Here is a 22,805-nt window from a genome sequence, read left to right on the forward strand (position 1 = left end):
GAAAGCTCAAATTTTGTGATATAATAGTGTTATAGTTGATCTATCTTAGGCCGATACTTAGATAAAAAAAAATTACCTTCAGAGTAAATAGTTATGGATATTCAAAGTCGAAGTGACAGTGTGCGTGCTCCTCATGTTTAAGAGCATTTAAGAGCTAATTTAGACTAATAATGGACACTGAACTCAAATATGCAATAAGGGTTTTTAATCAGCTCTCGTTTTTTGAATTCAAAGTTTAACTTGAAAAAAAAACCCAAAATTCATTTCAAACTTTTGTGTACATTTTAAGCAGGACTGAGGGATTATAAAAAATATTGATAATGAAGTTTTTAAATTAATAATCTTTTCAAAGACCGTGAATGATTTCAACTTCAGAGAGAAAAGTAACAGTAGCTATTTCTATGTTTATTTTTCTCCGCTTTGTAAAAACGGAAGTTTTGACGAAATGTTGAAGAAATTTTAATCAAAATATAATCTTAGATAATATCAAAAGATAATGTCAAAACGATTTGCAGTCATAGAAAAAGTAATAAAATATTTTATATCGAAAATTCATAAATGTTCCTTAGCGATGTCCGACAAAAGGAAAAAAATAATATACTGATTCTTGTAGTAGGAGAATTTCATTTTTGAAGCTGGTTTAATCTCGTAAACTGGAGTGTTTATCAAAATCTAAATTCTAGATTCAGTGCAAATATGTGAGGGATAAATGTGATAGTAAACTAAGTCGATTTTGGGCTATTTTTGAATATCTCCAACACTTTTTAAACAAGCAAAACTTTTAAAAAAACAATGTTGATGCTTAGGCGCAAATTGCTTTCAATTATTTCAGCTCACAAACTTTTTTATTTATTTTATAGTTCATGCAGTAGAGGTAAAAACATACTTTTTATTGATTCTGTTCCCTTATATTGTTTACGAATATTATTTGTAAGTTATATTTGAGTTACCCACGTTTAATCGCTTTTCAAAACTAAACATTTTGTGAAGATCGTTTGAAAAGCTGGAAATATAACGAATCTCAGAACGATGTCAAATGAATCTTCTAGAACTCATAAGGAAGGATATTTGTTGATTTGAATGATGCAAAAATAAAGATCTCACAAAATCAGAGGCTTTAAGAAAATCATAATGAATGAACATTTTTGTTATAATTTTTTTCGTGTGGGAAACATTTTAAAGTGATTGGAAAAGATCTTCAAGTCACATTTTGTAAGATTTTGCAAACAAAGTTAAATATCTATAAAAAAAACATTTTTTTTAAGAGAATAGGTTTGTTATTTATTTTTTATTTGAAATTTTTTTCTAGGACACTTGATCTATGTAAGACATTTCAGTTTCGAGACAAAGCTAAGAAGTATCCCCAGGAATTAAGAAGCCTCATTCTCCCCTATATATTCATGGTTTTTTTTTATCCAAGTGAATAAAAAAGATTGTACGTTCGTTATTATTTGCTCAAGTTAAATAGGCAAACGACGAAAAACTATTTTTCAAATCATAAAAAAATTTCCATGAATTTTCATTACGTAGCTCAATATTCTGGAATGTACGGTAGATGAATAGTAAAAAAAAATAATACTGAACACTTAAAGAAGCTCAATAGCAGAGATTCGGCCCACAGAATTGACATTTTAAGCTGGTTGAGTTTAGAGGACCAACTTTTGAATACCTTGGGTTTTTCAGTGATGATTTTTCTTATATATTAAAAAAAGCCGGAAAAAATCTAATTCTTTTTTGTCACTCCTCTCCTCCCATTCGATTTTCCTAAAAGCAAAAGGTTTTTTATAAAATTTTCTTCAAAAATTCAAACAATTGAACAAGCGACAGCCAAATTGTAGAAATTTTTCAAAAAATTGTTCAAAAATATCTCGACTTTTCGATTGTGTACAATGTAGATTGTATATGCAAGCTTTTGTCCAATTTGTTCCAATTTATTGAAAATTTGAATAATTTTTCATCATCCTCCCCTCAAAGAAGGATTAGAAATTTGTCCCGGCCTAAATAGAATTTGACTGTGTATAATTCTCTAGAAATGGGGACGTGCAATCAGATCTTCAACTTCGAGTATAGTTTTCTTATAATGTTCTACTAGAGTTTGATCAAGTATCCTACTAATATCTGATAAAATTTTGCAGTTCAGATACATTTGAAGCTTGAGACACAACAGTTCTACGAAAATTCGACTTGAAGGACTTTTTTCATTAGATCTGTTATATTTTAGGTAAGTTCCAACAATTTTTTCCAAAAACTCATTAATTTTAAAAAGAATGGTACAAAATTGTGTCATATTTTGAAAAATATCTTCCTGATGGACCAAAAGTTAAGGAAGATGAAATTTTCAAGTCCTGAGCAAAAAATATTTTATTCTTTTCAAGTTTTAACGATTTATTGGAAAATATTGTTTAAAAAAAAGTTTATAAGCTACCGTTGAGGATATGAACTTATATAGGTAAAAGTTTTCATAAAAAGTACTAATAATTGTTTGCTGGTAAACAAGATTTACGTATGAAAGCATTCTCAAAGTCTAAAGAAACTCTAGTTTTTGGCTCAAGGCTTGTAAGTTCTACCTACCTTATTTTTATTTCAATAAAAAGATTTCTTAAAAACTTGGCACATGTTTGCTATCTCAGTAATTTTTTTACAAAAATGTTGGGGTCATATGAGTGATGTAAGTTTATGTTCAAAAAAAATATTTTTTTTTAATATGACACAATATCTCAATAGCAATCTTTATCTTAAAAAAACTTTCTAAAAGTAGCTTTCAAACCCCAAAAATTGAATTTTTTATTTATCAAATCCTTGAAATTCCGATCTTGTATAAGCTTTTTAAGGATTTTTAAAAGCTATCAGTCTCTGATTTTCAAGTAAAAACGACTGTTTTTTACTCCAACGTTTCGATTCTTATTGGATCTTCATCAGGGGCTAAAAGAAAACGACACTTTATCGGTAAGAACCAACAAAATTCGAAGTCGATTTTTACTAAACTAGCAATAAATTTTAGCCCCTGATGAAGATCCAATAAGGATTGAAATGTTAGAGTAAAAAACAGTCGTTTTACTTAAAAATCCGAGACTGAAAGCCGTTAAAAATCTTTAAAAAAATCAAGAAAAACAGTCGTTCCATTCATAAAGATATTGTATAAGCAAAATCTAAAAATAAACTGAAAACTTTTACCGTATAAATGAATTATTTTGACAGTTACTACAAATTCTGATTAAACATTTATTGACTACTTTTTGAATTTTTATTTTCTAATCGAAACTATTAGTCTGCAATCTTAAAACAAAATTTTCATTTAAGTTCCCTACTAAAATTTTCATCGAAATCAGATATCTAGATATTAAATAACTGATTCTTTACTAAATTTGATTTCTTAAAAGATTAATTTGATTCGCCAAATCTGCAAAATTATTACAATAAAGGATTGCTTTTTTTTCAATACGACTTGAATCAGAATCAAAAATATGGGTTCAGAATACCTAATTTTGCTTTAGTTATAAAACTGAATCGTTTTGATTCAGCTTCATAGAATTTTAAATCTTATCTTATCTCAATGCATTAATAATACTGGTGTTTTTTCCAATTCATAGACTTAATATGTTTGTTTTCCTTTTTGGAAGTCGTGAGTTGATTAATAAAATATCAAACTACAGATTTCTGAATAGCATAGGAACTCATGTTGCTACTAGTTTATTTTAGAAAATTTACTCAAGCTACAAAATTTCAAAAGTAAAAACACTATCAGTTTTTTTTTCTTAATTCATAAAACCAAAACATTATAAAACAATGTTGAAAACAAAAACTAATAGGTATTTAAAAGTTTTGAAAAGTTTCAAATCAAAATTTTTAAATTCAAAATAACCTTATTCTTCAATAAAATTAAGGAAATTTCAACATAAAAAATGATAATTAGCAGATGATTGATTGTTCGTGAATTTTCATCAAGTTTGTACATTAATATTTATATTGTAATAATCAAATTAATTACAATGAGAATCATTTATCAATTTTTGGAAAAATCTATTTAATATCACCTTTTTTTACATCTAAACAAAAAGTTTTATTTATGGGTCACTGCCAATTTTATATTTGTGTAACTACATAATTATCTTATCAATTTTCATTGCAATCAAAGTTTTTGAATTGCAACTGATTAATTGGAAGATTGAAGCTCATCCAAATTTTCCTTTCAATGTTGTTGGAAGAAATTTGTGCTTATATTTATGTATGTCAAATATGTTGAACCTTCTAACAAAGATTAATAACCTTTTGGAACCAACAACACATTGCAGACTCATGTACGTTTGCGCCTGTTGGCATTTCACTTGCCAATCTAAGTTTAAACCGAGCGCTTGGAAAATTCATCAAACAAAAAAATGAGGAATGACAGCTAGCAATGTCGTTCATTTCTGCTGGCTACAGTGTTTTTTCTTTCTTCATATCATTCTCACTGGAACTGCCGAATTAAAATTCAGCAAGATCTGCCATCCATCAGTCAGTCAGTCCATTCAGGCAAATGTGCCGCATCCAGGAGACGATTAATCATTTGGCATCATCATCTCCCCCCGAATCGGTCATATGGTTTGAATGTTTGATACACTCCGAACTTCAATCGAAGCCAATTTGAGGACTTTAAACTTTGCTGGAATTCGCTCCTCTTGGCGAACCTTTCATCAGACAGTGCCAATTTTGGGTGCTTCTTTAAGCCAACAGTGCCTGCATATTATCTCATCCTTGCGATGAGTTCTGGCTGAAGATTGCCAAGCATCATCCACCGACAGTCAGTTTTTTTTTTCACAATCACACAAGAAAAGTCAATGAAAGAGGCTTGTTAGCCGGTTGACGCCTTGGGGTGATAATTTGGAGTGAACCGCAGCAATGAACAGAGAGAAAAAAAAAACCATCGTCGTCGTTATTCTGACTATTTTTGTGTGTTTTTTTCGATTTTTTTTTAAACCTCTTGCGGTTACCTCACGTTAGCGTGCCCCGCTGAATACTCACCGCGTCTCGGTTGATTCAAATGAGGTTGATGACCCGATTGATAGGACCAATACTCTTGACTAGTGTGATTCATGCCTTAACGCTGATAGCTGTCAATGATTAAAGGTACTCTTAACCGGTACTGTTTATTGATTTGGAAGGTAAAATTTTTATGATTTTAATCCTTCTAGTTGAAATTTAAACCATTTACTGATGTGAGTTTAATCTGTCAGTCTTCTGTGTTCTGTTGAAGATAATTTGGAAGAATAAAAAACATTGATATTTTTACCCGTTTCAAACCCCGGAGTGTCCATTTGACACTCCTGACAAAAACCACCTGAGCTAAAACCAATATATCTGTCTTGTTTCTATTCCAATTTTTTCAAAAAATTTAGTTAACGTAACTCAAACATGTTTCTCAGACAATCATCAGCTTCAAAACTTCAGTTTTACGTTATTCAAAGTCTAAAAAAATCCAAAAAAACATGCTTCAAAAAAAGACTGTAGGATATAGGAAATAGGATAAACTTTTTTGAAATTTTTTAGAACACAGAAAATGTAAAAAAGTTATGTAAAACCGCATCTTTCAAACAATGAATTGTCAAAATTGTAAAAGTCACACAAGATAAATTTTGAAAAGAGGACTGAAAAGCTGACGTAATTTGACAAATTATTGAAATTTTAAATTTTTAAAATACGAAACACAAGCTATATTTCGAACTTTTTGTCAATTTGATATTTTTTTAGGTTCCCTCAGACTTAAATTCAACTTTGCATAATATTTTGGGTATATTAACGCGAGATTCTGTATTTAATTAACAATAACCAGAAAAATAATTTCATACTAATTCTAGGGGTGTAATCACATAAGTGCTGTGATACTTTACAAAAAATGTTAATAAAAAAAATGTCGTTAAAAACTTCGAGAATTGTTACTTCAAGTTTGCAAATAAAGAGAATCGATCAATTCACATAAAGATTCAGCATTTAAAAACAAGTTTAAATAACATTTTTATGTGAAATTTTACTAAGTCGACCACAAAGCATATTTCAATGAATATTGTTCAATTAAAAACATTTTTTCAGATGCAAGACCCCGACGGATGATCGTTTTATAAATTTTATAAAAATTGTTGAGAATAATTGGAATGTTTATCTTTTCATAGTGCGAGATTTATGGAAAAAATTCTTCACAATTTAGGAAATTTCGTTTCAAATCAACTTAATATTTAGCAATTTTAACAAACTGAACTCATTCTTACTTCTCGATGAAACCAGCGTAAACCTGATACTTTTTCAACTTTCTATTAATCGAACTAGACTATTAGCGAAAAAATATCAGCTAAATATGAAACACAATATTAAAAATGATTTGGTTCAAATAATCTGCCCAATCGGTTGAAATGTTGAATATTAGGTATATACTCACTTTGGAAATGTCTATGATGATCCTGGATTTGAATCACTTATCGTGTCTTTTGTCCATTTTTCAATTTTGTTCAAACCTGATGTTTGTTTCAGTTTGAGGTACCTTATTTAAACTTTGATATGTTTGAATTTTTTTTTACGGGGACGCTTAAATAAATCATAAAGCAATTTTCGATCATTTTCGGTGCCCTTCTGACTTCCTGCGTAACAAATTCATATCAGATTTTTGCCATGGACCAACTGAGTTTAAGGAATTATGTTTGTCAAGTTATGTCGTGAGACGAAATACTATGAATATATTTTTCTTTTCAAAATCCTCAAAACGTTACAAGCTGTCATATTCCTTCATCTCCTTAACGCGTTACATTATATTTAGATGGTCCCTATTGATATCAATCTTGTTTCAAGCACCTCTAATCTGAATTACAAAACAGAAACTCAATATTTTATTTCGATAGCTCTCTCTTGATCGAAATCGATTAGTAACATAAAACAATTCAAAATTTTAGCTAGAAGGGATACCTCTTAGACGAATCATTGCAAAATCATTCCGGAACGTAGGTGGGTCGGGCAATTTTGGGACATTTTGGAAAAATTCTTAAAACATGCGCATTTTATTTTAAATTTTTAAAACCTTAAACTTGGAACAATCCAGACAGAATACTGATATTATTGAAAAAAAAAATTAAATTAAATCATAAGAATTATTACATTTTTGTTCAAATAGTTTTTTTTTAAATTGATGTTTAATTGACTGAAAATTATTAAAAAATTTCGATATTGTGAAGTCAAATTCAAAATTACTCAATTTGAGTTTCCATGCAACATTGTGAATGATGTGGACAAGTTATGGCTTCATCCGGACTATTTTATCAATATTTGGGAGTAAAACCCCAAGCAACCAGAAGTTCGTATAGTATTCCTCTATAAGGTTTGATCAGCTCAATCGTGAATTTAAATACAACATTTTTTCAGCTCAATTTTAAAGTAGCTAAAAGCTAAAAGTTGACAAAAAGGTCACATAAATTGCTAAACATCTTCTAATCAGCTTCAAAAACCTTCCTTCTTATGCCTTTAAGTTCTCAATTCCGCAAATTCGTTCCGAATTAATCAAGCTTATTTGTTACTAACTCACATTTAAATAACATGTTCTTACCAAGTCTTGAACCTGAGCTCACCGCTTGAAATCTTGATCATCTTAAGAAGGCAACGAATTGAATTGATATGATGATTTTTTTCAAAAAAGACTTTCCGGTTCTTAATTTTTACTTTATTCCAACTTCCAAGTTGTTAAAAAAGTTCTTCAGGATCTAAATTTGAACTTCCCGTTATTGTTTCCCCAGTAACGCGATCTGGTTGTTTATGCACACATAGGTTGAAGTTCGAAATAAGTAGAATGAAGTTTTTAAATCTACTACAGAGTTCCTATATTGCGATGTTGCTTTTGAACGCCCGTTGGAATTATTTAAAAACTTTCAAGTTTTCAAAAGAGTTCAACAGAGATTTTTTCATGAACAATTGAGCTGTACAAAAAGACTTGCAACCCTTTGATAGCTATTTGATGATGAAAAATGAGAAGTACGTAACAAGTAGATTGTTTTTCTTCATCCCAACTTTAAAGTTCCCAAAAAGTAGAAAGAGAACAGCCCAAGTAACATTAAAAGTTTCATGGCAGGCTTATAGATATAAGAAGCTTGAGGAGTTCAATAAAATTATCAGTGTTACTTGGGAGTACTTTAAAGCTTTTTCAAATTTTGGTTGAACTAGATAAACATAGACCTCGAGATATTATTTTGAACAACAAAACAGTTCAACACAAGTTTTGTACATCTCTTTGTGAACTTACGAGTTCGTGATATCCGAACGATACGAATGATATCCGAACTTTTGGTTGCTTGGGTCGGGATATTCTTTTTAAAAATATGACAGAGCCCAGGCAACTAAAAGTTACATATTCAGCAAAATGAAGGCTTTGAATGTTACATTTTGGCCGAAATAAAGAAACAAGTGCCCAATTTCCTTAAGTGAACTACATATATATCCTTATTAATAAACTTGGAAATTACAAAAGTGATCTGTACGTTGTATGTGACTTATTTTACCCAATCGGTTGATTTGTTTTGGAACTTGAAAGTGTCAATAAGAACTTAGGTTTTGAACTGCATTGAATGTACTTCAAATCAATGATGGTGCTGAGCAAGGTTTTTTGTGCCTGTTTTATGGTTCTTTTGGTTGCTTGGGAATCTGGTCATGATTTCGAATTTTTCAATACAAATTCCGCTCAAATCTACGCAAAATTCCACTGATAATTCCAAAAAAAATCAATAAGAAAGTGAATTGAAGTGAAACACTTTTTTTAAAACCGAAACACATCAGCGTTCAAATTGTTTTTCATGCTTAAAAAGAAAAAAGTGAATAAGATAAACCAAGCTTAAAAAAAAGTTTTGTTTGAATTTTTATAAATTTTTCATGAATAATGTGAATAAATCCAGCAAAATTCGGACTTGCTTTTAAAAGTTTGTCATTGTGTAAATTAACGTTTACTTTACTTTTCTACTTTACCTTTAAAACCCGAGCTTGTTCAAATAAATCAGGAGATTCTGAAATGATTACCCTACAATTAATAATACATACATCACTGTCTCTTAACTATGTTTTGGTAATGAAATATTTTCCCACTTTTCAAAAAGTAAGGAATGGATTTAATGGTGGTTTAATTTCTTATTCTAAGCTTTGTAGAAATCAGAATGAATGGCAGTTATTTATTTTTGATAACAGATTTGAAGTACTTGTTGGTTTACAGACTAGGAATCATAAAGAAAATTTATTTTTATCTAGTACAAACCACTTGCACAATAGCATAGTATACTGCAGAAACTTTATACTTTTATAGGAAGGAGGAAATTCAATATATGGATGGATTCATGTTAACTTAAATTTACCAAAAGATTTAATAGTATACATCCAAGAATTTTATCCAGACAGTACCAAGGCAAATTCCGAGTATTATTGGAATATATAAAAAAAATTAGAAAGTGAAGGAAAACTTTGAAACTTTTTTCGAGTTTTGAGTTTACTTGAGATTTTTTGATAGTAAAATTAATAAAACCAGGCAAATTGAAAACCTTAATGAAGGATTGATGCAAAGTTAATGTTATCTTTTCGATCGCCACCGATTTCAGTAATTACTAAACTAAATATGATGAAACTACTGTGACTGTAACTACTGTACTAATCATAAAGAAAGTTCAAATTAAACAGTGAGAATTTTTTCAGCACGTATCCTGTCCGAGCAAATCCGAGCAATTTTATGTAAAAACCTGGCAAAATCCAGGCCTTTTTTTAAAACTGACGACCAAAAAATCGGGCAATATCCGGGCAAATTTGGCTAAAACCCAAAAATAACTTAACAATAATCAAGAAAAACCAATTTAAAACATTTTTTTTCGTCAAAATACATCAAAAAGTTTTGAATCGTATTCAAGGCTTCTAAAAACCGTTCATGATTATTTTTAAATAATTTGCTCAAGAAATTTCGTGTTGGAAGCATAAATACAGAACAATTACAGCACCATTATTTCTGTTAGAGTTGACAAAAAAAAATGAATAAATCCGGGCATTTTTCAATGAAATCTGAGCAGCCAGGCCAGGCCGAAATGTTCCTAAATTTTGCAAACTCGGATAAAACCAGGCAATTTGGCAAACTTTCTTCATTCAATAACCATTTCATTTTCGGCAATACATTTTAAATTCGGATTGAAACTTTTCCATTGATTTTTCCAAAGTTTCATATGATTGATCCTGAGAAACTTGTTTTTTTTTTTTTTTAAATTATCGTACACTGAAGTAAATAGTTTAAATTCTCCATGTCACTGTTCAATTGACCTTTTCCGAATTATATTAATCATTAAAACTTTCTCATAGTCGGAATGCTATTTTTTTATTTTCATTCATGCTTTTAACATGTCTATTCCTGTTTTTGAACAAATCTTTTTTCAAATATTAAAATTGAGATTCGATTCATTGAGGGTTTCAAGTCTTGTGTGATTTTTTTTTCAATTTCATGGTTTTCTGAACTCAAGATATAAAATTACCCAGCAAACATTTGGGTGGCTTTGTTCATATGCTGTTCTGATATACGTTCCATATAAATTATAGAATGATCGTATGAAAGTTGGAAAAATTGCTAATACCATAAATTTCGTTTCTTTCTAAAGCGACGAATAGTATACCTATTGGGCGTTATCCGACAACTAGATACAAGAGAGCGCATGATTTTGCTCTCATATCTGGTCGCAGAGAGAACGTGACGATGATTTTCTTAATTGAAGCCCGCGTGGGAGCATCATGAATTCAAAATTTACAATCATGGCAGACTTTATATCATATCCGTTTTCAACTGACTTCAGACGACATTTTATACGATCTTTTCATTATGCAGTTGGAATTGCGATTCACAACATCAATGTAAACGACTTAAGTTATCATTTCTGATACGATTTAATGTTTGGTGGGTAAGGGGGGTACTAAACTCCTTCTTCTGATTTTTTTTTAAATAATTGCTGATTTTGAATTTGTACTTTTAATCTACGTTCTGAATTTATGTTTTCAAACGTTACTTTTGTCACATTTAAAAGAAAAAATAGACAAAGGTTTCTTATTTATTTAATAAATTATCATATAATTATTTGATTCTTAATTTAAATCCAAAGTTTTATTTTCAAGTTTTGAGCACAAATAAATTAAAGGATTTTTTTGTTTAAAATATGTAGGTGAATGAAAGTGAAGAAAAAAACATTTTGATTATGATTTGTAGACTTAACTATTCCTGTGCAAGCTCTGATGGGATGTTAGATTCTCAGTTCAGTGTTTGATTTTTTTTTAAATTTTATATTGATTTCAAACTACGATGTTTTAAAAGACACTGAATTGTGGTTCTAAACATCATCTTATTTTTAATTTTTAATTTTCGGCTTGAGCTTAGGTATCTGCATGTAGATTGAGCTTAGGTATCTGCATGTAGATGAAGTTGTGTTTTAATATGTTATTTTATCCTTATAATTTTGGTTCTAAGGCTGAAATCTTAATACAACTTCCCGTTTGTCATAAGAAAAATCTTAATTCTGCCTTCGATGAAACACTTACCAAAAGAGAAATGATCAAATTAAAATATCTATTTAAGAATTTCGCTAGAACATACAATTTTAGCTGGGAAATAGTTAGTAAATACACTACCGATTGATTTTACATTGAACAGCTTTAATTAAAGTTTTTAAGTAAGTGATCATTTTGCTCGCATCATTTTCACGTTATGAAATAACAATTGTTGTTGTTCTTTTGTACGATTAAATTATTATGTTTTCTCTGAAAAAAAAAAACGATTTAACGACCCACCGAGAGAAAATGGCCGTGGGTTTAGACCTTTCATTTAGCGTCAAGCTCGTTTTTAGTCACGGTATTGACTTTTAAATTTATTTTGAAGTTTACATGAATTAAATCAAAATTCTCGCTAGAATGATTGAACGTTTTTCGCAACCTTTAATAACAAAACTTTTTGTAAAACTTTCAATAAGAAAAGTTTGAAAACCAGCAAGTTTGCAAGTTTTACAGAAATCTGAACAAATTTTTATCACATAATATGGGTCACAGAACACAGAATTTTGAAAATATTCACCGGTTTCAAAGATTTTTAGAATTTTATTGGCGTGTTCAATAATATAATTTATCATGTCAAAATAATTTTTTAAAATATTGGTAATTTAAATTGATTTTCTCAATTTGTCATGACTTTTAAATGAAATTAAATCAAATACGAATAAAAAAAACCATTACTGATTTTTTGGGTAAAGTCACAAAAAGTCAAAATATATTTAGAAAAAAACACAGATATTTTTTCGGCAACCTTGTAGGTTTTTAACTACTTTTTGTGATTCGTATGTTTATGAAACTACCTCACAAAAAAAAACTTTCTGCTTAATTCAAAATCTTCCCCTCCATTATTAAAAAATTGTGTGCAATGACGCAAAAAGAAATTACAATTTTAAATTATTTTTGGGATTTGAGACAGCTTTTAACCCTCCAAAGTCGTTCGGGTCAATATGACCAGAAGCGCAGTTTCAAAGCATCTTAATCATCATTCCAATATTCTGAGGAACTGAGATTTTTTAGAGACCAAATATGTTCTATGAAAATGATAATCAAATTAATGATTAAAAAACTAAAATTAGAGTTAAGAAAATCGGTGCTTTCAAAAATGAGATACCGCGATGGAAAGACAAAATTGGATGTCTTTGTTTTTAGTTAGATTTTTTTTTCTACTGGAAAATCCGGAATAGTGGTCAAAATAATCATTGGACTCCCACATATTTGTACATCGTTAGATAGATGTATTCTTAACAATTCCAGAAATTAAAGGAGCGCTTTAACACTGCAAAGTTGTCAGAAATTATAAGCAATTAAAAAACAAAACTGTTTTTGAGACTTTTTTCATTCGGAACCTACTACGGAAAGAACAAATTCACTTCATTTTAAAAAAAATTAGAAACTAGAATAAATAACCTACACAATGAATCCAATATCATAAAAATCGGTCAATTTTTGTGTCCACGGGATTAAAAACAAATTACAAGTCAAATTTCCCCGAAGCGGATATTTTGCGAACAGCTTTGGAAGGTTATGGTGTCAGTTTAAATGGAATTTGAAGCAGTTAAATTTTCTATTCATGGTTTTATGTTAAGAGCTAAACCAGCAAATTTGACTTTGGAAAATCTTCAATTAGCTTAGGGCTACTCTAGGCTAAATAACTCGTTACTTATCTTGATCATTATTTAAATTTGATGAAATGAAACTGTTTTTAATTTATTAATTTATACTCTTTCGCATCCAAATATTTTTTGCTTCAATCATAACTTAGACAAATTTTCTTTGAAATAAGATATCATAATTCTTAGTAAGGAGCTTCTGCAAAAACTATTGTGTTACAGCTCCTGATTTCGTTTTTTCTTTAAAATTCAATATATTCGTCGTTGTTCATTTAAAAAACTGCATTTGGGTTAATAACAAAATTTTGTAATTAATTTTAAACCTCATTATAACTCATTATAATAAAACTTTTTTAACGGATTTGAATGAATGAATATGTAAATATTTGTGATGGTTCTTTTTTGCTGTTTGGGAACTTTTTCTATTGTCAAAAAAGTCCAGTCGATAGAATTTTAATAAAAAAGAAAATTTTTAACTTTTCTTTCGTTATTTAAAAAAAAAAACTTTATCCCACTTTAGATTGCTTGTATAAACCAAAAAGATCGTTTTTCAATCGAGAGCCGGCAAATGTTATTTCAGGAAAGTTTAAAAATTTATATATGTTTGTGTGGGACAAAAAAGATCAAGATATGACAGATTAGCACATCACACAAGATACATTACACTTTAAAAACGAAAAAAATCAGATCAAAACGAGTGCGTTAATCGAAAACCATTAACATCCATTTGCAGTGAATTTTTGTGTACTGATTCTCACCACCCAATTAAAGCAGTGCAGAGGACTGAAAATTATGCAAATCCCAGTTTTAATTAAACTTTGCTCCAGTTTTTTTTTTCGTTTCGTTCCTACAGTAGTTGATGACGACAAAAAAGCAGAATAATTAAAGAGTTCATTTTTCAATTATTTTTTTCCTGCTGCCGGAGTTATTTTCAATTGATTTCCGGTTGAATGAAAACTATTTGTGTACTCATTTGTTGTTACAGCTCGCTCATTTGTTTGATTTTATTCTTTTTTTTTGTGGTTTTTGTTGAACCCATTTATTTGTTCAACTGAAATGAAATATTCATAAATTCTCACCACTGCACCGTCGATGCATTCCAGTAGAGTTTACACATCTGCCCTTTTAGGGGTGTGTGTTTGTTTGTTTATGCACTTTTACCGCTATATGAATGTGTGTGTGATCAAATGTGTGCTTTGGGGAACTGTTTTCCAAATTTGAACTCCCCGCACTGACTTGGTGGAGAGGTGTTAATGAACAACTATCAGTTTGAGTTGGCGACCGGGAGCTTCAACCGATAATCACTTGGGTAAACATCAGAAACTCACACATCAACACACTCACTTTCGGATTTGAACTTCTGGACACTTTTAAGGTGACTTAAGACAGCTCACGATCCGAGAAATTTTTCATAGATTTTGATCCTCATCACCTTTCCAAAAAAACAGCTTTGTTTAAACGTTGAACGTTGGTTTTAAAGGTTTTTAACCTTTCGAAATGCACTTTTTTGAAACCGTATCGATGACGTTTTTTTTCTTCTTAGCTTACAAATTATCACTTATTTCTTGGTCACTTTTCACAGACACACATTTCAAAACAACTAGAAGTACATGCTTTTTCACTCTCAGGAAAGGGATTCCTGTGGAAAATTTAGGGAACCCAGAACGAAACCACACAGAAACCGGAAACTTCTGATGGGTTTCTTCTCTTCTCAAAACCGGTCAATGTGTGGGGATTCTTCCAAATTAAGATTTTTGATTTTATTTTTGGGCGATTTGCTTACGTATTTGAGATGCATTTATTTGAACAATTCCGAAAAAAAATATAAAAAAAATGGATTAACCATTCAAGATTCAAGATTCAAAATCAAACCTCAGTTAAAAACAGACTGAGAATTCCAAATAAAAATTCAGAAATCTAAATTCGCTCAGTTCGTTCGAAAACAACTCAAAATTCAGATGCAGATTCAGAATTCAGATACAGAATTCAGATTTGGAATTCAGATTCAGAATTCAGACTCAGAATTCAAATTCAGAATTCAGATTCAGAATTCAGATTCAGAATTCAGATTCAGAATTCAGATTCAGAATTCAGATTCAGAATTCAGATTCAGAATTCAGATTCAGAATTCAGATTCAGAATTCAGATTCAGAATTCAGATTCAGAATTCAGATTCAGAATTCAGATTCAGAATTCAGATTCAGAATTCAGATTCAGAATTCAGATTCAGAATTCAGATTCAGAATTCAGATTCAGAATTCAGATTCAGAATTCAGATTCAGAATTCAGATTCAGAATTCAGATTCAGAATTCAGATTCAGAATTCAGATTCAGAATTCAGATTCAGAATTCAGATTCAGATTCAGAATCCAGATTCAGAATTCAGATTCAGAATTCAGATTCAGAATTCAGATTCAGAATTCAGATTCAGAATTCAGATTCAGAATTCAGATTCAGAATTCAGATTCAGAATTCAGATTCAGAATTCAGATTCAGAATTCAGATTCAGAATTCAGATTCAGAATTCAGATTCAGAATTCAGATTCAGAATTCAGATTCAGAATTCAGATTCAGAATTCAGATTCAGAATTCAGATTCAGAATTCAGATTCAGAATTCAGATTCAGAATTCAGATTCAGAATTCAGATTCAGAATTCAGATTCAGAATTCAGATTCAGAATTCAGATTCAGAATTCAGATTCAGAATTCAGATTCAGAATTCAGATTCAGAATTCAGATTCAGAATTCAGATTCAGAATTCAGATTCAGAATTCAGATTCAGAATTCAGATTCAGAATTCAGATTCAGAATTCAGATTCAGAATTCAGATTCAGAATTCAGATTCAGAATTCAGATTCAGAATTCAGATTCAGAATTCAGATTCAGAATTCAGATTCAGAATTCAGATTCAGAATTCAGATTCAGAATTCAGATTCAGAATTCAGATTCAGAATTCAGATTCAGAATTCAGATTCAGAATTCAGATTCAGAATTCAGATTCAGAATTCAGATTCAGAATTCAGATTCAGAATTCAGATTCAGAATTCAGATTCAGAATTCAGATTCAGAATTCAGATTCAGAATTCAGATTCAGAATTCAGATTCAGAATTCAGATTCAGAATTCAGATTCAGAATTCAGATTCAGAATTCAGATTCAGAATTCAGATTCAGAATTCAGATTCAGAATTCAGATTCAGAATTCAGATTCAGAATTCAGATTCAGAATTCAGATTCAGAATTCAGATTCAGAATTCAGATTCAGAATTCAGATTCAGAATTCAGATTCAGAATTCAGATTCAGAATTCAGATTCAGAATTCAGATTCAGAATTCAGATTCAGAATTCAGATTCAGAATTCAGATTCAGAATTCAGATTCAGAATTCAGATTCAGAATTCAGATTCAGAATTCAGATTCAGAATTCAGATTCAGAATTCAGATTCAGAATTCAGATTCAGAATTCAGATTCAGAATTCAGATTCAGAATTCAGATTCAGAATTCAGATTCAGAATTCAGATTCAGAATTCAGATTCAGAATTCAGATTCAGAATTCAGATTCAGAATTCAGATTCAGAATTCAGATTCAGAATTCAGATTCAGAATTCAGATTCAGAATTCAGATTCAGAATTCAGATTCAGAATTCAGAATTCAGATTCAGAATTCAGATTCAGAATTCAGATTCAGAATTCAGATTCAGAATTCAGATTCAGAATTCAGATTCAGAATTCAGATTCAGAATTCAGATTCAGAATTCAGATTCAGAATTCAGATTCAGAATTCAGATTCAGAATTCAGATTCAGAATTCAGATTCAGAATTCAGATTCAGAATTCAGATTCAGAATTCAGATTCAGAATTCAGATTCAGAATTCAGATTCAGAATTCAGATTCAGAATTCAGATTCAGAATTCAGATTCAGAATTCAGATTCAGAATTCAGATTCAGAATTCAGATTCAGAATTCAGATTCAGAATTCAGATTCAGAATTCAGATTCAGAATTCAGATTCAGAATTCAGATTCAGAATTCAGATTCAGAATTCAGATTCAGAATTCAGATTCAGAATTCAGATTCAGAATTCAGATTCAGAATTCAGATTCAGAATTCAGATTCAGAATTCAGATTCAGAATTCAGATTCAGAATTCAGATTCAGAATTCAGATTCAGAATTCAGATTCAGAATTCAGATTCAGAATTCAGATTCAGAATTCAGATTCAGAATTCAGATTCAGAATTCAGATTCAGAATTCAGATTCAGAATTCAGATTCAGAATTCAGATTCAGAATTCAGATTCAGAATTCAGATTCAGAATTCAGATTCAGAATTCAGATTCAGAATTCAGATTCAGAATTCAGATTCAGAATTCAGATTCAGAATTCAGATTCAGAATTCAGATTCAGAATTCAGATTCAGAATTCAGATTCAGAATTCAGATTCAGAATTCAGATTCAGAATTCAGATTCAGAATTCAGATTCAGAATTCAGATTCAGAATTCAGATTCAGAATTCAGATTCAGAATTCAGATTCAGAATTCAGATTCAGAATTCAGATTCAGAATTCAGATTCAGAATTCAGATTCAGAATTCAGATTCAGAATTCAGATTCAGAATTCAGATTCAGAATTCAGATTCAGAATTCAGATTCAGAATTCAGATTCAGAATTCAGATTCAGAATTCAGATTCAGAATTCAGATTCAGAATTCAGATTCAGAATTCAGATTCAGAATTCAGATTCAGAATTCAGATTCAGAATTCAGATTCAGAATTCAGATTCAGAATTCAGATTCAGAATTCAGATTCAGAATTCAGATTCAGAATTCAGATTCAGAATTCAGATTCAGAATTCAGATTCAGAATTCAGATTCAGAATTCAGATTCAGAATTCAGATTCAGAATTCAGATTCAGAATTCAGATTCAGAATTCAGATTCAGAATTCAGATTCAGAATTCAGATTCAGAATTCAGATTCAGAATTCAGATTCAGAATTCAGATTCAGAATTCAGATTCAGAATTCAGATTCAGAATTCAGATTCAGAATTCAGATTCAGGATTCAGATTCAGAATTTAGATTCAGAATTCAGATTCAGAATTAAGATTCAGTTTCAGAATTCAGATTCATGATAACTTTTCACCGATATGCCGAAAAATAAATTTACAAAATTAATTAACGGTGGTTAACTTATCTTAAGAATTCAGATTCAGAATTCAGATTCAGAATTCAGATTCAGAATTCAGATTCAGTATTCATATTCAGAATTCAGATTCAGAAATCAGATTCAGAATTCAGAATTCATATTCAGCAAATTTCTAGCAAATAGAAATCATTTTGATTATTTTTGGATCAATTTATCATTTTGATAGGTAAAATTTGAAAAAAATCTAAACAATTAGTTCTGCAGATTATTCCTTCAAGCTGACTTCTGTCAAACTACACTTAAAAAATGTTACTTGAGATTTTACGTATTGTCGATGCAAATATTTAAATTTGCATTATCGATTTGAATTTAGCAAACTATCGATCATTTCCAGGTTTCAATCTTCATCCTACCTAACTTTTTGAATTAAATCGCTTAAATATTTTGTTGTTGTTGATATATTTTACAGATTAATGTGTTCAGAATTTTGTACACTTGTACTTTAACAAATGTATCGACTCTTATTAAAAAATTATTTTTAAATCACTTAAATCCCCACATGCAAAATCTTTCTAGATCCAGTTAATTTTCTCCTCCATATCACCAAAATCACAAATCACAGATCGAACTCATCCGTATTGCACTCTCGCAAATGATTAGCATTTGTCAAAACAACAGTTGTTCGGTAACGAATTCGCGTCAAATTTGCGCGTCGAGAGATCTTCTACAGTTTGAGGAAGAGGAGAACGTTTTGGGTTATTTTTTTTACGGGGGGACGGCGTGGCCACTAAACTTTTTTTCCTCGCCGGCTAAGTTGCTGTTTCATTTATGGTTTTGTGGAAAACAGTGCTGCCAGCAGCACCGAAAAATCCACTGGGTGGCCGCCCGGCTTCTTCTGGCTTGGATTGGATTGGTTTGGTTTGGGGATCGAAGACGACGGTTCTCTGGGTTGGCCCCCCTTCGTTATTCCCAAATGAGCCCCCACACACTCACACACAGACACTCATTCGGGCGGGTGTTTCGCTTCTATCCATAGCGATGCAGAGCCAGTCAGCCAGCCATTCAAAAAACAGAGACAAAAAAAGCAAGAATCGTAAAGAAGCTACACGAGAGTGTATATCAAACCAAATGTACACATTCGTGTGTGTATTCTTGTTCTTCTTCGGAGTATCCCCCTCTGGGGGTGAGCGAGAGAGAGCGAAAAGGATTGTTTGTCTCGCTCTCGTGTCATTGAACCTATCCATTTTTCATGAAAAATTAATTCTTAATTTTTTGTGCTGCCGTTAGCTTTAAAACCCTTCGGTCTTCGGGGTTTAACTTTTTAGCACTTTTCTCTACTTTGCACTCATTTTCACAACAGACGCATGGCCTGCTGGGCAATTTAGCGACTATTTTTTATTCCTTGCTTCGATACTATTCTTCGAATGACCTGACACTTGCACCAACTTTGAAAAGAACTGACATTTGGCGAGATCATTGCTCGCTTTAAGGCAGCCGCAGCCGTCAATTATTTTCTTGCTTGCCCGTGGTGTTGGTGAATGATTTCTTCAATTCACAATTTCGCTAGGCCACTATCAACTTTGCACTCTCTAGGCACTCCACTATCTTGTGACTCTTTGATTAGACACCGTTGAACGCCACTTTTCTTCGATGGTGTAGATTTGTTGCCTTTTTTCAGCGCTTCTCTGTTTGTACTTTCTTTGCGATTCCCCAGATAAAAGGGTATAGTAAAATTAATACAAACTGAGAACGACACGTTTCTTTCCGACGACTGCTTGCTCCGGACGGTCGTTTTGGGAAAGCACAGGCTCCACGAACTACTAGTAATCCCAAAGGATCGGCGACCCTCAAAACCCCAGAACGGTGATCCGCCAGTAAAATCCTATCAAACGTCAATCTACGCGGATCCGGCACCGCTCACAAAAATAACACGATTACGAATCGCGCGGCACGGTTACTCTGCCGAAATTCCCGGCTGCTCTCGCCAAAAACCAGAGGAACAACAAAAAAAACTTTCAGCGGACCGGTCTCTGGAACTAGGAAGCGAACAAATCGACAGAACTGCTATATACTGACACATTGAATGGATCGGCATCGTATCGCAGGTCCCTCTTGGTTGCTTGAAACGCTGCTTCGACCGCCACCAGACACTCACGATGCGACGCGAAGAAGCGACGACACAAACGTGAAATGGAGGAATCCCACTCAATAACAATCACATCGGGCTTTCGGTCGGGCAAAGCGCAGCTTTGGGAGGAGTGACCCCCCAATCCAGGTCCCCGGTTACGGTACAGTACGGTACACAACCCACCACAACCAGCCATTCAGCCAGATGCCGTTGACCGACCTCTGAGTGACCAAAACATCGCCCTCATCCAACTATCCCCATTACCGACCTTCTACTTCTGTTCCACCTTCATTGTTGGACCCAAAAGAAAGCACTCAAAGAAGGTTTGCCTCCTCTTCGGCAAGAACAACAAAACCACCCACCGGAACTCACGCCCCTTTGAGCGCCAACTATCGCTCTCGCGTAGCGATGCGGTGTGGAATTTCGGGAATACGGAAAAACTCCTCAGAAGAGCTAGTGAGCGAGCCATGCTGCATCATGTCCCATACGCAATCCCCCTATCCCACATCACACTTTCGAGTGAGCGCCCCGATGGGTGGACGGACGAGCATATGATTATTGTTGTTGAATAATATTTATGCTACTAGAGCTGAGAGCGGTCATTGAACGCGGCCGACCGACGGACGATGACGACACACGCGGTCGTTGGTATGGAGTGAAAAAAATGCCGGTGTCAGTGGTGCCAGGATGAGAGATATGAGCGAATGAGAGCTGGAAAATTACAGCTGTTGATCTTTTCGCTAGTTCCAACTAGCTTGGAAAATTGATTAAAAGATGATTTTTTTTATTATTGAATGTAAAGCCGACGAAAATATTTTTTTTTCTTAGGGCACCCCCTTCCTTTGAATTTTCTGAAAAATCCGAATGGAGTTTGAAGTATTTTATTAAAAATCTGATTCGGTCTAGGGATGTCAAACTGCAAGAAACGGTTCAAATTTGACTTAAATCAAGTAAGACAGCCGTCCAGGAAGCACGCGGCGATACAAATCGTAAGTGCAGAAGTGCAGTGATATTGTGATGGAATATTGTGAAGAATTTTTTGTATTATTTTTTATGTAATTTGTAATTTGTATTAATTTTTCTCTGAGGATGGCTGAAACTAGTAGGCCGAAACGCCAAAGGATTGGTTTAATTTGATTTCAAATTCACCGAAAAGCATCAACCAGAAAAACCAATTAGAATCAGTGGTGATCAAAGCTAGTTAACATCTTCACACATGTTCATAATCAACGAAATCGCAAGAAAGTACGGAAGAATCGTAGAAAGCCACTCACGAGAATTCTTCAAAACAGCTATTAAAACTGCGAAAATGCAGCATTTTCCATTGTTGCTGAATTCATCAAGGATCTCGGAGAAATAAATATTAAAGAAACTTTTTTATAAAAAATTACAATATTTTAAGTTTTATCACATGAGATGTATTGTATTTAAAATTTTGTAACAAGTTTCGCTCTGAGATGCTTCTAAGGTTTAAATTTCGACTCAAAACTATGATACAAAACGTTGACTGCTTGTGGCAAGTTCAACATTTGAATACATTTACAAATATTGTACTGCTGATTAACTGATAGAAGTGATAATTTGGATAACCTAACGAAGGAAACGAAAAACGATTTGCAAAATTTTAGGAAGAAACCAATAGCAAGCAAAATAATAATTTATGATAGTCACTCAAATGTGGTGATTGAATGAAAAAAATCATCTTCTAAATATATAATGAGTTTTATTCAGCTTAGAGGTTTAGAAATCTCATTCAATTTTAAACCAAAACCAAAATTTATCCAGTATCATGATTTTAATATTCTGCATTTTCATTTGAAATGAATTTAAAATCATCAGAGATTGGAATAAAATACTATGAGTATGAGTATGAGTTCTAGAACACATGAAGAAAATCAGTTTACAGATTGCTTGTAATATAGCTCAGTTGAAAAGTCAGTTTCCAATGTCCTAGGTCCGAGAGTTCGAGCCCAAGAGTAAACATAAAAAAAAAGTTTCAGCAGCTTAATTTTTCAATAAAAACTGCAACGTTGGTATGAAGTCGCGAATGCCACAAAGATGTTGAAACGACTATCATAGAAACTGAAAAAATGTTTAAGCAGCAGAATTATTTGTGGATACAAATAAAATAGCAAATCAGTTCTAAAAAAGATCCTGAATTTGAGCTATGATAGGGGAAATTAAGGCATGTCGAACGATTTAGATTCGTGCATATTCTTGAGGGAGCTTATTTGGAGTTAATTTTTTTCATCACATAAAATATCGGTAGTGAATTTTGAATAGGGCGAATGCGCCAAATGTAAACAAATTGAGTTATCAGCTGGGTGATAAAGTACGTTCAGAGCTCTACATTTTAAATGCACAACGTTA

The 22,805-nt window shown here is 31.9% G+C and overlaps 1 protein-coding gene across 12 annotated transcripts in view; it reads right to left on the minus strand.

The window, feature by feature from the left end:
* Positions 1–22,805, minus strand: part of LOC129749663 (probable nuclear hormone receptor HR3) — a 554,515-nt gene that overhangs the window by 124,440 nt on the left and 407,270 nt on the right. For 5 of the 12 annotated variants that reach the window (XM_055744696.1, XM_055744695.1, XM_055744694.1 and 2 more), the window contains exon 1: positions 14,249–14,769. The exons of 4 other annotated variants lie outside the window; for them this stretch is intronic. The gene's annotated coding sequence lies outside the window, so the exon portion shown is untranslated. Of the gene's footprint in view, positions 1–14,248; positions 15,271–20,051; positions 20,371–22,805 lie in introns of those variants that run through there. 3 more of the 12 variants (XM_055744691.1, XM_055744690.1, XM_055744688.1) reach the window with 3 other exon arrangements.

This window comes from Uranotaenia lowii, chromosome 2 (assembly GCF_029784155.1).
Source record: "Uranotaenia lowii strain MFRU-FL chromosome 2, ASM2978415v1, whole genome shotgun sequence".
Classification (NCBI taxonomy): domain Eukaryota; kingdom Metazoa; phylum Arthropoda; class Insecta; order Diptera; family Culicidae; genus Uranotaenia; species Uranotaenia lowii.